Source organism: Sesamum indicum, linkage group LG12 (assembly GCF_026168435.1).
Source record: "Sesamum indicum cultivar Baizhima isolate 11 linkage group LG12, ASM2616843v1, whole genome shotgun sequence".
In the NCBI taxonomy this organism is placed as follows: domain Eukaryota; kingdom Viridiplantae; phylum Streptophyta; class Magnoliopsida; order Lamiales; family Pedaliaceae; genus Sesamum; species Sesamum indicum.
The window spans coordinates 4180001-4195388 of NC_142668.1; the positions used below are offsets into that span (position 1 = coordinate 4180001).

Consider the following 15388-nt stretch of genomic DNA (forward strand, 5'->3'; position numbering starts at 1 on the left):
GAAACAAGAAGCAAGAAGCAAGAAGATGAAGGAAAGAAGTATAGGAGAAGAAATCACATACCAGCAGTGGAGACGGGAGAGAATAAGAGGCCAGGTGCTCAGTGTAACACCAGGGGTTTTTTCCCTTTTTTTGGAAAAAAATGTCTAGATCACCAAGTTTCCAGTTATTCCTCTAGTCTCAATTGATTTGTAAGAGGAGCTTGGGTCCCCCCCGCACCCCATAGGAAAAAATATATATAATGCTGGCAGATTTACCAGTTGTGCTCTTTCACAATAGACGACGTAATCAATCTGACGGTTTGGAAAATGCCGATTGCATATGCATGAATATTAATTCTTGAAGAAGCTCCTGATAAATTTTCGTTAAAATAATAAGATTGAAAAAATAAATTGAGAAAAACACCAAACAAAAGAAAGGGAAATTTCCGAATCGTAATTAGGTATTGACATGATAACCTGAGAGAAGCGGGCAGCGAGGCGAGAGAGCAACGCCAACTGAAGAAGAAGAAGAAGAAGAAGAAGAAATGGTTTGAAGTATTTGAGAGAGGAAGGTTCCTTCTCTTTTTGTGATCAGTAGGTAGGTTGCTGCTGCTAATTCTGTGATCTGGGATTTGGGATTATGCATTAAAGGGCAACCTGGAGCCCGGCAAGTAATCGGTATGTGCTTAGTGAGATCTTACTCTGTATTTCTGTGGGTTAATTCATTTGATATAGGATAGGAAATGTGTAAGAAATTCAAACCCCCCTCCCCTCCCCAAAAAAAATTAAATAAAAATAAATTATCATTCTATATTTTTTAAAATGAAGCAATATCAGTCTCGACATGTTTGCTAAGTTACAAGCATAGGTTTTGTTTGGGTAAAATGTAAAAATCCCTCCTATGGTTTTGCAAAAAAGTAAAAGAAAACCATGTCATAAGAAAATAGGGTAAATGCTCCATTGTATTTTCTAAGAATTTGTTTGTTTAGTATATAAAGTGGTACATAAGAAAAGTTGAAGTAAAAATGAATATATATTTGATCGTTTGGTATTAGACTAAGGACTAAGAATTGAAACATAGTGGAGGACAGAGAGAGTTAATAAGACAAGAAACTGAAACTTTTCATTTTTGGAACTTCCCTGCATTCCGTGCAGACGACTCCCTTTTAATTATGTTGCTCAACAACTATTGTTTTCTACTCTAACTAGATGAAAGAAAAGTGTCATACATCTTTTCATTTAGTACTAACATGCAACCCTATCCACTACTAGTTGGAACAAATTTCCCGTCTTTTAGTTCATATATGGGGTTGGCCTCTATTGCCTTCTCTTGGGCCTAGTTACTGGGTTTGAAGGTGGCCCAAGCTCAACAATGTATGCAAGCCTCGATTGTATCAATTCTTGGCCCATCAAAATCGGCCTTTTTCCACAAGGCTAGAGTGTGGGAATTGGACTATGAAATTCTCCAGCGGTTCCCAAGTCGCTTTTGCCTCAATCTGCTCGTGCCATTGAACCGAATTCTTTAGTTCGCCTTAGATCTTTTGTGTAGAGATGAGAGTCCATGATTTTGGATGGCACATCAGTCGGCAGGGTTTGTTAGACAGTTACGGCAAGGGAGCAATTAGAGTCGGGGGATCTCCAAAGCATGGTTTGAGGAGTGACTCGTGGAAAACTGGATGGATTCTTACAGTCGATGGTAGATCGAATTTATAAGCAACCGCGCCTATGCGGCGGAGGTCACGAAATGGTCCAAAATACCTATTGCCGAGCTTTTGGTATGAGCAGAGCTCCACTAATTACTGGCGATATTGCTGTAACTTGAGGTAGACCCAATCGCCCTCTTCGAAGGACCTGAAGGATTCATTAGGGGTGTTGAAGGGATTTGTCAAGCGAACCTATATTTGAATTCCCCACGAGTAAGAAGGGAGGGACGGCGGCATTTTTCCTTAGAGAGCTTGGAACGCAGCATGCCATTTGCACTGTGGAAGGAAGAGTTGTACCAATACTCCGCCAAAGGAACTTGACCCATAGTTTAAGTTCATTGCTAACAAAGCAGCGTAGGTGTCTCGAGGCAACGATTAAGTGCCTTGGTTTGTCCATCCAGCTGAGGATGATAAGCACTATTGCTAGCTAATTTGGTGACCAAAATTTGGAATAATTCCTCCAGAATTGGCTAAGGAAAATGTTGTTGCGGTCATTGACAATCACCCTAGGTACACCATGTAAATGGTATATTTCTGTGAGAAAAACCGAGGGCAAGCTAACAACCGTGAGTGTGTTGGAAGGGTGACAAAGTGTGCAAATTTGGTGAGGAGATCCACCACCACCTAAATTACCATTTTTCCAAAAGACGAAGGCAAATGTGTGACAAAATCCATGGAGATTTCCTCCGAAACTTGGCTAGGAATCGCCAGCGGTTGAAGAAGACCACAATGTAATTAGGTGGAGTACTTGCATTGGTTACACAACACATATTTAACCATAATTTTCTTAACGTCATCCTTAATTTTTTGGCCAATAGAGTCAGTTACTAGTCTGGATAGAGTGGCTTTGACACCCAAGTTACCTCCCAGCGGAATCGAATGGAACTTGACTATGAGCTTTGGGGTCAAATTAGACTCACGTGGGATAAGCAGACAATGTTTAAAATATAGGAGGCTATCTAGCAACAAATAACAAGGTTTGTGAGATATATGTTGGATACCTGAGAGATAAAATCTTTCCCAAGTTGATGTTGAGCATAGGATTGGTGAAGGGCGGTGAGAAATATAAGGAAATGGAGCTGACTGCAAGGAAAGAAGGAACCCTTGATAATGCGTCAGCTATAATGTTTTCCTTTTCTATTTTGTAGTGTATCTCATAATCATGGTCAATTAACTTTGAAAGTCACTTCTGTTGCTTAGGAGTTTGTATAATTTGTGACATTAATTTTCTTAATGCTTTTGTGATCCGTGTAAATGCGAAAAGGCCTACCTAATAGATATTATTGCCATTTCTTGACAGCCTCGTTGATTGCATATAGTTCCCGAACATAAGCCGAGGCAACAAACATTTGAGGGCTCATCATTTTGCTAAAGAAATAGAGAGGGTGGTTGTTTTGGGACAAAATCGCACCCACTGCCACTCCCAGAGCATCTGCGGTGACATTAAAAGGAGTTGAGAAATTATGCAACGCTAGAATCGGTGGGGAACAAGGGAGGCTTTCAGCCTTTCAAAGGCTAAGTTGGCGACAGAAGACCAAGTGAATGCCCGCGCTTTGAGCAAATCTATGAGAGGGCGGGTGATGGTGGCATAGCCCCTCACAGACCGTTGGTATAAACCTGCCAAGCTTAAGAAGACACTCAAACCTATACTAGATTGAGGGGTGGGACATGAGTGTATATTTTTTTTCTTTGTTTAGGTATTTTTTATTATGGAATACGGAAGAAATAAGAAATTTTCTTTTTCTAGGTGTAAAAAATATAGTCAATAAAATAAAAGATTTAATGGACAAAGAAATAGTGGATTCCATCGATTTCTATAGTTACTTCTTAAACGGTCTTCTCTATACACCGGAGCCTTTACTTCATTTAATCAATGTTATTGGAAACTTGTATAGTTCACAAACACTCTTTGGCTATACCCATGAATTAACCAGTAACAGGTCTTTCATAATCAGACCCACTTATAAAATAACGATATTTAATTATGAAAGTTAGCTAGGTAGCTGACCCCCATAGTTCGTTCTTGACCGAGTAAGAACTTCATTTTCATGTTTTTTTTTTAATTTGAATAAGATTTCCTTCGCTTAATGGATAACCATTTGCTACCAATAGAGAATTGCTTGTCATCTTAAATCAGGTGATCGGGTTTGCACCAATGGAGAGCATAAACTTTATACATAACAGGGGGATCGATTTGCTTATCTTTAGATAACTAATGGAGTTCCTTCTTCCATTCTATCTTATTGGTACTAATCATTTATACTAGAAAGCGGTTTTCTTGTTTTTTTTGAATTTTTGTGGGTTAGGTCGCACTCCATGAACCGAAATAAAATGCCCTAAGTAATCAATAGATTGCACAACGCAAGTGCATTTGGAAAACTTAGTGACTGATTAGTGAGTAGTAACTCCAATATCAAACTTAAATATATAAGATTTTTTATCCAAGTAGTATTGTAAACCAAGATACGTCAAAAAAATGATAACGAACCTTCAAAGATAATGTTGTAGCAAATTATTCATCACCGATTTGAATGTCGAGGGCCCGTTTGTTAAGCTAAAGGGCATGATGAGAAACTCATAATGGCCATCAATGGCTTGGAAAGCCATTGAGGGTATACCCTTAGGAAACATGCGGATTTGGTGGTAGCCGGATCGTCAATCAATTTTGAAGAAAAATTAGGCACCATGGAGCTCGTCAATAAGCTCATCCACCATAGTGATAGGAAACGATCCTTAACTATGATAACATTAAGGGCGCGATAGTTGGGGCAAAACCACTAAGAGTCGTTTATCTTTCTGACAACAACACCAGAGATGAATAAGGACTGGTACTTGGGCATATGAGGCCATCCTTCAACATCTTCGCAATCAATTTTTCCATCACTTCCTTTGGCATTGGGGGTAACGATATGGCCGAATGTTGATGGGGTTGGAGTGGGGTACTAGGTGTATATGCTGATCACGTGGGCGCCAGAGAATGAAAAGTGGAAAACCTGCTTCATAATGTTGGACAAGTTGGGCCAGTCTGCGAGAAATACATTGATGGTTGTAGAGTCAGTAGGTGAAAAGAGTAGTTTGGTTGTTTGTAGATGGTGTGGAAGGGCCTTTAGTGTGGATCATGGCAATAACATGCAAGGAATCAATGGAATCAGTAGAAAGTAGCCGACATAGTTGATGGAAAGTGGAGGAGGTGATAATGGAATTGTCCCCTTTAATGGTGATCACAGAACCATGGTGGTGGAATTGCATAGATGGTAACTAAAATCCAAAATGAAGGGCCCAAGGGATTGAAGCCATTGTACACCCAAGACGGCATCAGCCATTTGAATAGGGATAAGGTAATAAAATGGTGAAAAGTGTGGTGCTAAATAACCAAAAGAACAACCTCACAAATGCTGAAACAATATAAAGAGGTGTCTTTGCCAACCATTACAACAAACAATGGAATGGTATGAATGGAAAGTTGAAGGTGGTGAGCAACTCATGGTTGAAGGATGTTCTGCAAGCTGCCCTAGTTAATGAGTACAGTTATAGGTAATCCCTTAATGCTGGCACAGACACGAAGAGTGCATGGAGAGAGGGAGCCAGAAATGGCACCCAATGATAGTTGGAAATGCTGGTGCAAAGGGAGAGAAGTTTTATTGTGCAATGGGACTTGAGGAGGATATGGGACACTGTGTCGTGGAGATGTAGGATTTGGGTCATCAGGAGGAAGTTTCTGCCATTTCTTCCTCCCATAGAAGGAGGAGAAATTATTTAGCCTTGCACTAGTGCCCCTAAATGGAATTTCTCATCATAGTTAAAACATAGGCCCTTGGCCCGTCTAGTTACATTTCGGTTGGTAATAATCTATGAATGGGTAGTAGTGCCCGAGGCTGGGCTAGTGGAAGCGCGAAGTGTGGTGGCTGGGCAGGTAATAGTGCTAGTAACAAGGTTGTTGGGCGGTAGAAAGTAGGTGTAACAGATGATAAAGGACAAGTCAGGTATGACTGGTAAGCCAATTTCAACTCCAAAAGCTTTGCAAGGCCGATAGTTTTGGAGATATTACCAAATGAAGGACAACCATTTCACGCTGAATATCTGGCAGAAAATCCGACAAAAAATAGTTCAAGATGGAGTCGGGAGAGAGACTCGCGACTCTATACATAGATGTTCAAACTCCAATTGATAATCCACAATAAGACTCATATGCCTGACTTTGAAAAATCTTAGCGATGGTTTCCCATAAGACAATGGGCCAAAATGTAACTCTAGTGCACTAAGAAAGTTTGGCCAAATGATGAGAAGGTGGTTGTTATGCATCATTTAAACCATCTACAGTGTTCCCAATCATATAACAAGAAACAAACAGAAAGGCTTTGCTCGGTTAGTATGGAGTAGTAGGTGAAAAATTGCTCGGCTTAAAAAACTTAATCAAGTGGGTTAGAGCCATAAAATCGAGGTAGTTGTAGCTTTTGCGATGAGGGTGGAGCATCAATTTATGTAGGTGTGGGCATTAAGGTAGGAGATGAAGGAGGAGTGACAAGATGCTTTGATTTAGAAGAGGAGGCAACATTGGTAAGCTTGAGTTGAAGGTCAATCATTGTGGCCAAGGTTGAATCATGCCTAGCATCTATGGTGGAATAGAGCTCCTACACGATGGCCAGGTCTGATGCCACCGAGTCTTGGATGAGTTGAAGCTCCGTTTGTGATTGTTGGGAAATTAAAGCATCAAGTTGTTAGACTAAGGGCCAAGAATTGAAACAGAGTGGGGGAGAGAGAGCTAATAAGACAAGAAACTAAAACTTTTCGTGACTGAATTCCCCTACACTCCTTGTTGACAACTCCTTTTAATTTTGTTGCTCAACGACTATTGTTTTCTACTCTAGCTAGATGAAAGACAAGTGTCATACATCCTTTAATTTAGTACTAACATGCAGCCCTATTCACTACAACTTGGATCAGACTTTCCTTCTTTTAATTCATATATTAGGTTGGCTTATGTGGCCATCTATTAGGTTTGGTTAATGGGTTGAAGGTAGCTTAAGCTCAACAATGTGTACAGGCCTTGTTGTATCATTTGGTTAAGGAGAATAGTTGGAGAGAAAGGAAAACTAGATGTATATGAAACTCTTTCGAGGTCCAATTTTATTTTCATCCAAAATTGAGAGAAAAAAGTAGAAGTGTAAGGCAAAAAAGACAAAAAAAAAAAAAAAAAAACGCTTATTTTATTTAAATTTGAATTCTTTATTTGAAGTCATTGGTAGTAATTTTATTTGATTTAAACTCATTTTGATGAATATTTTATTCTTGTTTAATGAATCATTTTTCATAATAAGGTTTTAAAAATTTTGATATACTAAAATTATTTTAGTATAATTATAAAAATTAGTATTTTCTTTTCAGTATCTTTTTCCTTCAGTACCAAACAATAGAAGTATTTGAAATTTAATTCCCTTCTAATTATGTCAAACAACTTAAAGGAAAACTAGTATTCTTTCTGTCCCTTTGCCTTTTAACTTATCTTCACCACTTCTCTCACTTGAACAAAACAAACCCTAAATATTACATACTTGCCCTGTCCGTTAAATTATACTAACATAATTGACTTTTGAGTGATTGGACCATTATTTCCTCATTTCTTATAATTGTTTGATGTGTGTTAGTGAATTTCGATCTTTGGATGTTATAAACTATTTATAACCATTTGATTTTAAATTTTAAGAATCAAGGGTGCAATTTATAAGCTTTTCAAATTTAGATATTATATTTAAATAATATAGGATATATAAATGATGAATAACGACAACCATCGAATCATAAATTCTTTAAGATCAAGGGTCCATATTAAAAAAAATGAGTTTTTAATTTTATACTATACAAGTTTATAAAATAAATAAATATATTTAACCATTATATATAAAATAAGGGTTAATAGCAATTTACTCTCTTGTGATATTAAAAATGAGCAAATTTTCCCCCTATGGAAAATAAATAGCATTTTACTCCCCGTGTTTTACAAAATGATGCATTTACCTCCTTAAGTAGGGAGGTAAATTGCTTCATTTTTTGAAAATAGGGGGATAATTTGCAACATTTTGAAAAATACAGGCGCATAAATTGTTATTCTATTTTTCATAAGGGGGCTGTTTGCCTATTTTCTATAACATAGGTAGGTAGATTGCAATTGATCCTATAAAATAAACAATAGTAGATATATAAATATGATATACATATATAGACATAGGAGACAACAATCACCGCTGACGCATCTGGACACACAACTATGGCCATTCTTACCCCCTAATTCGCTTTTTTTGTTGCCCAAAGAAGGAGAAGGCCTTCTCCTTGTGCCCACATACTTGGCAGGAGAAGGCGACCCTTCTCCTTCTTTGGGCAACAGCTCCCCGTAGCCCAGTAGCCATCGCCACCGTCCAAAGATGCGACGATAGTGACTGTCATGGCCTATATATATTATATTAAAGTAATAAAACATATTTAAAATTTAAATATTTATAACTTACAAAATATTTTTTTATTCATATAAATATATAATTTTTGTAACTTTTTATTTAAAAATAAATTTATTTACTAATTTACTAAAATACTAGTATACTTGTGAAACTAAATAATAACATTAATTAATAATATATATTATAAATAAATAATAATAAAACATCTTTTATTTTTTAAAATTATAACTAATACAATTTATTGCTATTTATTTAAAGTCAAATTGCAATTATTAAATGCCACTTGTGTTATTTATATTAGAAACAAGATCAATTTTGACATTCTGCCTCTAAAAGTGGGTGGAAAAAAAAAGCTTTAGCTCGTAGGTAGGCTAGAAAAATATCCTACTCCCCATTAAAAATTGAAAGAATGGGATTTTCTTCGTTAATTATATATATCACATGGGATTTTAAGCCTAACTTTTTTAATATAGGGTGGTTTTTTGCAACTTCATAAAATTACAATGGGGAATTTTGCATTTTACCCTAATTTTTTCAAAAAATATTTAATCTAAAAATTAAATAATATATATTCCCTTATATAAAAAATGTTGGATCTTGATTTCAATCCAAGGTGTAAATTAACTAATAGATCAATAGGATACACTTTATTTAATTTAAATAAGTGATTTATATTTAAATAAGTATACAACTAAAGTTATATATATTGGATAACAAATAAATTTATATATATATATTTATATAATAAGTTGAATATATGAATATATTTTTATATCTATATATAGAGAGAGAGAGAAGGGAAGGGGAGTAGGAAGGAGAGGGAAAGGACGACGTGGTTGGGGAGAAAGGAGGGCAGTGAAGAATCTGGGGAGAAAGGAGAGGAGGGGGCGACAACACGTTGAAGAGGATGGAGAAGGGCAAGGGGGCAAGAAAAGGAGGGTGGTGAGGGGGGGGGGGGGGGGGGAGGGAGCGTCGATGGTCCATCAGTTCGACGAAGTAAGATAATATTTTATTATTTTTATATATATATTAATATTTTTATATATAAATATATAGTTATGTATTAATATATTAAACATATAGAATAGTACTTTTGAGAGAAAATGGTGATATTATTGCTGAAAAATCAAAGAATCAATGTATGCAAACAGCACAAAGACAAAAAACAAATACCCAAAAAGAAATAAAATAGAAATGAAACAAACAACTAAACATTGTCAATCCTTAGAATTCTATGGAAAGCTTGCCTAGTTGCATCATGACCCTCAACACCCAGATAACGATTCTGCAAGCACGCCTAGTAGCCAAGAATGCAATCCATGTGATCATCAATAGGCAAGTTTGTGTTCTCGAAAATCAACTTGCTACGAGCCCACCATAGAAACCAACAAACGAGAAGGACACGACAGAAATCATAATTATCCATATTCCTGTATAACGCTCGGAGCCAAACTTACGGGTTATTGTGAGCACACTGCGACTGACTATAAGGGAGACTAGAAAGTTCCCACACCAAGCGAGGATAGTGACAACGAACAAGGACATCCTCGACTTCATCACTGCAACAAGGACATCCATCGTCTATCTAAACACACATGGTGCCAAGCGAGCTGCTGTAGACAACTGCAAATAGTTACACCTTTGGGGGAACAACTGCTCACCAGATACATTTCCCAAAGCGTGAAGACGATGAAGAAGCTCCAGAGTTGCCCCAAGTACCACCTTCTTTGATCATGACGAGATAAACATTACACACAGAATAGCACCCGTGTTGCTCGTAATGCCACCTAAGAGCATTTGGGCGTCCTTGATTCATCAACTCCACTTCCGTAGGTTTGAAGGTAGTCTGAACTAGAGCCTCGTTCTAATCCCCCCTCCCCCATCAAACAAAGAAGCCACTGTTGCATTAAAAGGAAGCTGAATGGGAGTAGTAATGACTCGAAAAGAAACTGGCCTAGGGATCCAACGATCTGACCACATATGAATCAACGTTCCATCTCTAATTTACCACTGAGACCCAATAAGTATCACAGTTTGCACTGCTAGAATGCTCCTCCACGTGAACGAGTTCCCTTGCAGACCTGAATAGTGAGGGAATTGGATGTGAGGAAGTACTTGTGTTTGAGCATGCAACTAAGTAGGCTGTCCAGATAGAAAACAATCCGCCAAACTTTCTTGGCAAGCATAGCAAGATTGAAAGTACCCAATTTTCGGAACAAGTCCCCCCTCCTCATTGCAAGCACAAATTTTATCCCAAAATAGGTCTGATTTTTTAGCAAGATTGAACATATGTCTGGTTCTCAAAATCTAGGACAATCCTAAGATTTTTTAGCCAATCATTCTAGTTTATTTTGTTAAATTTATTAGTCTTAAGAATTGCAGTGAGTGAATTCTTAGACATCTACATCAAATGTAAATATAAATTTAGTAGATTATTGTAATATTATATATCAAGTTTAAGACTTGGTCTTCAGTCATTAACCCGTCCCACTATTTCTTCAAAAAGTCCACCACTCTCAAGTGGGGTTTTCGGGAAACTATTTCCTTGTAGGCTTGAAGTCCACAAATGCAATTCTCAACCGCCGCCCCCTACGACTCATGAGACAGGAAAACAGGAGTATTTCCATTTGTTCACAACAATAGTGTAGCTTTCTTCCATTCCAAACGTGCCATGACTCGTGAAACCACGAATGGGTGAAAGTAGCATCTGCACCACATTGTTGTGGATGGAAGGCTTGAATTTAATCAAACCATTTGAATTTCAATCCATTACGGGCCTAATATTTAACTTGGACTATCCAAGTGAGAGTTAAGTTTTGTTGTAACCGAGACCTCATCATTATAAGATTTTGCTTGCATAAGTTTTAATCATTAAGTATAAACAGATGCATTTCAAACACATCATACTCCAAGTATTAAAACATACACCACATGCAAAAACAAGCCTAGCACGCCCCTGTTGGATGATCACAAGCCTAATCCTAAGTGACCCACTGAGTCCGCAGTGAGTTTATGGTCAATCTAGGGTGTGGTCCTAACTATTACAAAATAGTAACACATTATCATTCTAGTGGCCCTTCCTCTTTGTTCTTCTTCTGTTGTGAGCTTCGTTCAACAGGCCTAGGCCTTCCTCTCCTTGGAAGCTAACATTTATTCAAAATAAATGAACCTCACAACACTAACTACACTCATTACAACTGAAATTGAAAACCCCAATCAAAAGTTGGGAGGAATACAAAAGGAGGGAGAAAGCAAACCTTATTATTTCAATGCCAAAAAACGAAAGAAGGAGTTAAAACAAAGAGGAACATACGCCTCACCCAACATAAATTAAACCATGCATCCGGCTAATGGGCTTTGTGATCATTCCCGTTGTTTATCCAATAAATAATAATTAACACATTTATATCAAATATAAACATGCTATACAAATAAATACAATCCATGTATTTAACAATAGATATCCAATATCTAATACCAAAAATATAAATAAATGTAGAAAATAACATACTAATAATGCAATTAAAAAATAGATATCAACCATACATCCAATATACAATTTTTTGTTTGTTTGAAAACTATTTCCAAATTAATTTAAGGCACAATTTAATTTTAAAAAAATCCAATTTAACTAAAATTAAAATTAGTCAAAACTAATAATTTTACAAAAATTGTAGAAAAACGGCACAAAACGGCCCAACCATTCGGAACAGCAGACGGCCGGCTGCCACCAGGGCAGTGCGGCCAGTGACGGGCCGGCAGGGCAGCAACGGCCGTACAACTCCATTTTTCAATATTTTTTTTTTGAATTTCTGCAATTAAAGTTTGAAATAAAACCATGCATTTACAGAAAATTCAATTATAAAAAAATGCATAGATATCTATAATTTAAAAGTAAAATTAATACATATTTTCTAAACACATAACCATGCTTCAAAGCCATTAAACATGCTTTTCAAAAGCAAATTAAACACGTAGTTCATGCTCAACACATAATAACATGTTAACCTTAAAGCCACAATACCAAACCGGGCTCTGATACCATTGAAAGATTCGGTATGGCCAGAGAACAAAACGAAAGTGTGAAATAAAAAATATTTAAAACAAATCAAGCCCGATCCATACTTGAAGTCCAAGCCCATTTGAGGGAGGTTAGATCAAGTTAAGAAGCAGTTGGAACACCTCACCATGATGAAGATAATGGAGTCGTTATTTCATCATAGTTGAAGGTTATATGCATGTGTGTGTATAGGTTGCCTTAGAGGCAAACTTTGGTAGTTATTGAATTTTGAATTCAATTGTATGTACTATAGAAAAACTACACACATATCATGTATAACCAACATCTTTAGCCACGGAATTCTGCTCCCTTTTCTCTCCAAAAATGTTCTCCTTTTTGTTCTATATTGAATTGGATTCAATTTAGAACATAAAAATATTCCGAAAGGACCAAACTAGAGACTAGGTGAAAATCCATGTGAACTTTTAGGCTCCCGAATCCATACGAGTATGGTCCTTCCGTCTACCATTTCTCGGCCTTAGTTTAGGGCATGAAATTGGGCTTTGATTCCCATATTGGACTAGGCGTCTATGCTTAATACTTGAGATCGCGTTATGCCAAATTGCTCGACATAGGAACCTCTTCTTTCTATTAAACCAATAATTGTGGCTATAACTTTATAGAGTGTTGTCGCATCTCCAAGTGCATAGGAGATACCTTTGTTATGTTTCGACAGGGGATGGATCCTCTTCATGGAACTCACCGTCCTCGCTGCATACTTTGATTGCACTAGACAAGGCTTATGATGATCATGTCTGAGACACGATCACCTCTCGCACAAATTTAAGATACAATCATCGCATGCATGTGACTGTCATTATTACTCAAGTTTGAGGACTACTTTCGTACTATCAGAGTTGGGGACTCAAGTCATACCGACCAAGCCTCCAAGGCTTGCATATGACGATCCCTGCCAATTAGTTTAGTTGATTTGAATGAAAAACGACATCTAATAGTTGGGTGTAGTACCTAGCATTTTTTAGCCGATGGTTATCTTCTATGTTAACAACGGTGTTGATAACACAAGCAAATGCAGCAAAATCTCATCACCCTTTTGAACACATTATTAGACGCTATCATCTGTTTAGAGATATAGGGAGCATAGGTGACGTTGAGATGGACCAAGTCAACTCAGTAGAAAACATAATAGATCCACTAACTTAACTAGTGTAGCAAATTGCTCATATCCAGCATCTTGATAAGATGGGATTAAGGTCGATGGGTGATTGGCTTTAGGTCAAGTGGGAGATTGTTAGAATAGGTGATCAGAAAGCTAATTAGATCGGGTTGGATGTATTCTATTTGACGATACTCAATATAACGTAATATTATTTAGTAAATAAAAATGAGTGTTCACTATTGGCCCTATCTTGTTGTGCTAACTTATTATGTTTAAATTTGTTAACATCACGACAAAGCGCACAGATCATTTAGACAACCCATGTAGTTGGATTGCGCATTGACTGATGGTTATGAAATCAACTGCTAAGGGGTTGGGTTTGAAACGTTCCAAGTTAAGGACCTCGAGTGCCCCATGGAGACTTGCACTAAGCGTTGCATTCATTTTATAGAGGTTGCATTTCATCGACAACATATGTTGGACGTTTATGGAATCATAGTGGTTGATTGACTATGTGATAAAGCCTCGGAGGCTTTGTCGGTATAACTTGAATCCCCGACTCTGATAGTACGGTAGTAGTCTTCAAACTTGAGGAACCACTATAGTCACATGCATACGATGCTGTATGTTGGATCTGGAGGAGGTAATTTTGTTATAAACATGATCATTATAAATCTTATCCAGTGCAATTAGAATATTTGAGAGGATGGTGAGTTTCAAGAAAAGGACTGGTCCCTGTCAGTTTATGACAGCAATCTCTCCTGTACACTTGGTGAGGCGTTCATGCCTTGTAAACCTGTGGCCATAGTGGTTGATCCAATAGGAAATAAATTCCTATGTCGAGCAATTAAGCGTAATGCGGTCTCATGTATTAAAGTTATAAGCCTAGTCCATGATGAGACCGACACCAAATTTCATACTCCAAACTAAAGTTGGGAGATGGTAGACAAAAGGGATCATACCCACACAAAATCCAGAAGCTTAAACATTCACACATATATTCACCTAGTCTCTAATATCATAGACCATTACTAGTAGGCCACCCATTGTAACGGGCCTTCTTGATCAATGGGTGCTCAAGGATGATTAATTAGATTGGATGTAATTAATCATCTGTGTTGGACACTAGCCCAAGTCTAAGTGAGGGTAAACCTAAAGAGTCACACATAAATCACCTAGGAAGAACAAGAAATTAATTTGAAATTAATTCCAAAAGATGTAAATAATTGGATTATCTATAGTGGGTTGATCCATTAGATGAATGATCTAAGATTAAATTAATCAGATTAATTTAATTGAGCTTGTCTTAATTAATTAATAAATTAAATTTATTAATTAAGAGACATTTTGGGCTTGTGTCTTTAATTGGATTAAATGACATTGGGATGAATTTAGTTTGCATTTTATTAAATTGTATTTAATTAAATTCATTGGGCATTGAATTTATTTTAATTTAATAAAAAAAAATTTATCCACTAAATTAAGGCCCACTAGTCTTCTATGATTTGTCTCTATCTTACATCGAACGACTGAAAACACCAAAGGAACACCCCTTGGTTGGACCATTTAATTTCTTTTATGTATGAGGTTTATATTTTACTCTCTCGCTCGCTTCCGCTAGCGAGTTCTCGGGCCGATCAACTATCTCTTCGACCACACCGTAGAAGATGGATCAAACCCTCTTGCTATAAAGAATTTAGATCCGGTGGAAAGAAAATGGATTAGTGTAAATGATTTCTTCTCATTCTGAACTTAAATCTAATTCAAGGGGGACTCAAAATCTATGAAAAAAAAGGAGAAAAATTCGTGGCTTTCAACCACAAAGAGAAAGGAGCTTGATTTGGAGAGAGAAAATGAACTTTTTGACATAGTATTGCAGTGTGTTTAAAAGACCTAGTCTTTTAAACTCCACATGCTTAATATTTGGATTCGGCTTGTTTTAATCTGTCCAATAAATTAAATCAAGCCCAATAATAATCTATTAAGCTTGTTATTTAATCCAATTAAATAAAATACCCAATAGGAATTCCATGTGAACATTTAATCCAATTAAATATACACAAGCCTAATACAC

General features: G+C 36.9%; 1 protein-coding gene and 1 pseudogene across 6 annotated transcripts in view; one reads left to right on the forward strand and one right to left on the reverse strand.

Moving 5' to 3' along the window:
- Window positions 1-686, reverse strand: part of LOC105179355 (protein CASP) — a 17063-nt gene extending 16377 nt beyond the window's left edge. For 2 of the 6 annotated variants that reach the window (XM_011102951.3, XM_011102952.3), the window contains exons 1-3: window positions 457-685; window positions 256-349; window positions 62-144 (exon numbers count right to left, since the gene is read on the reverse strand). The gene's annotated coding sequence lies outside the window, so the exon portion shown is untranslated. Of the gene's footprint in view, window positions 1-61; window positions 350-456 lie in introns of all 6 variants that reach the window. The other 4 variants (XR_002286329.1, XM_088876238.1, XM_011102953.3 and 1 more) reach the window with 3 other exon arrangements.
- LOC148784654 (secreted RxLR effector protein 161-like) overlaps window positions 1-13358 on the forward strand; it is a 43266-nt pseudogene extending 29908 nt beyond the window's left edge.
- Window positions 13359-15388: the final 2030 nt, after the last annotated feature.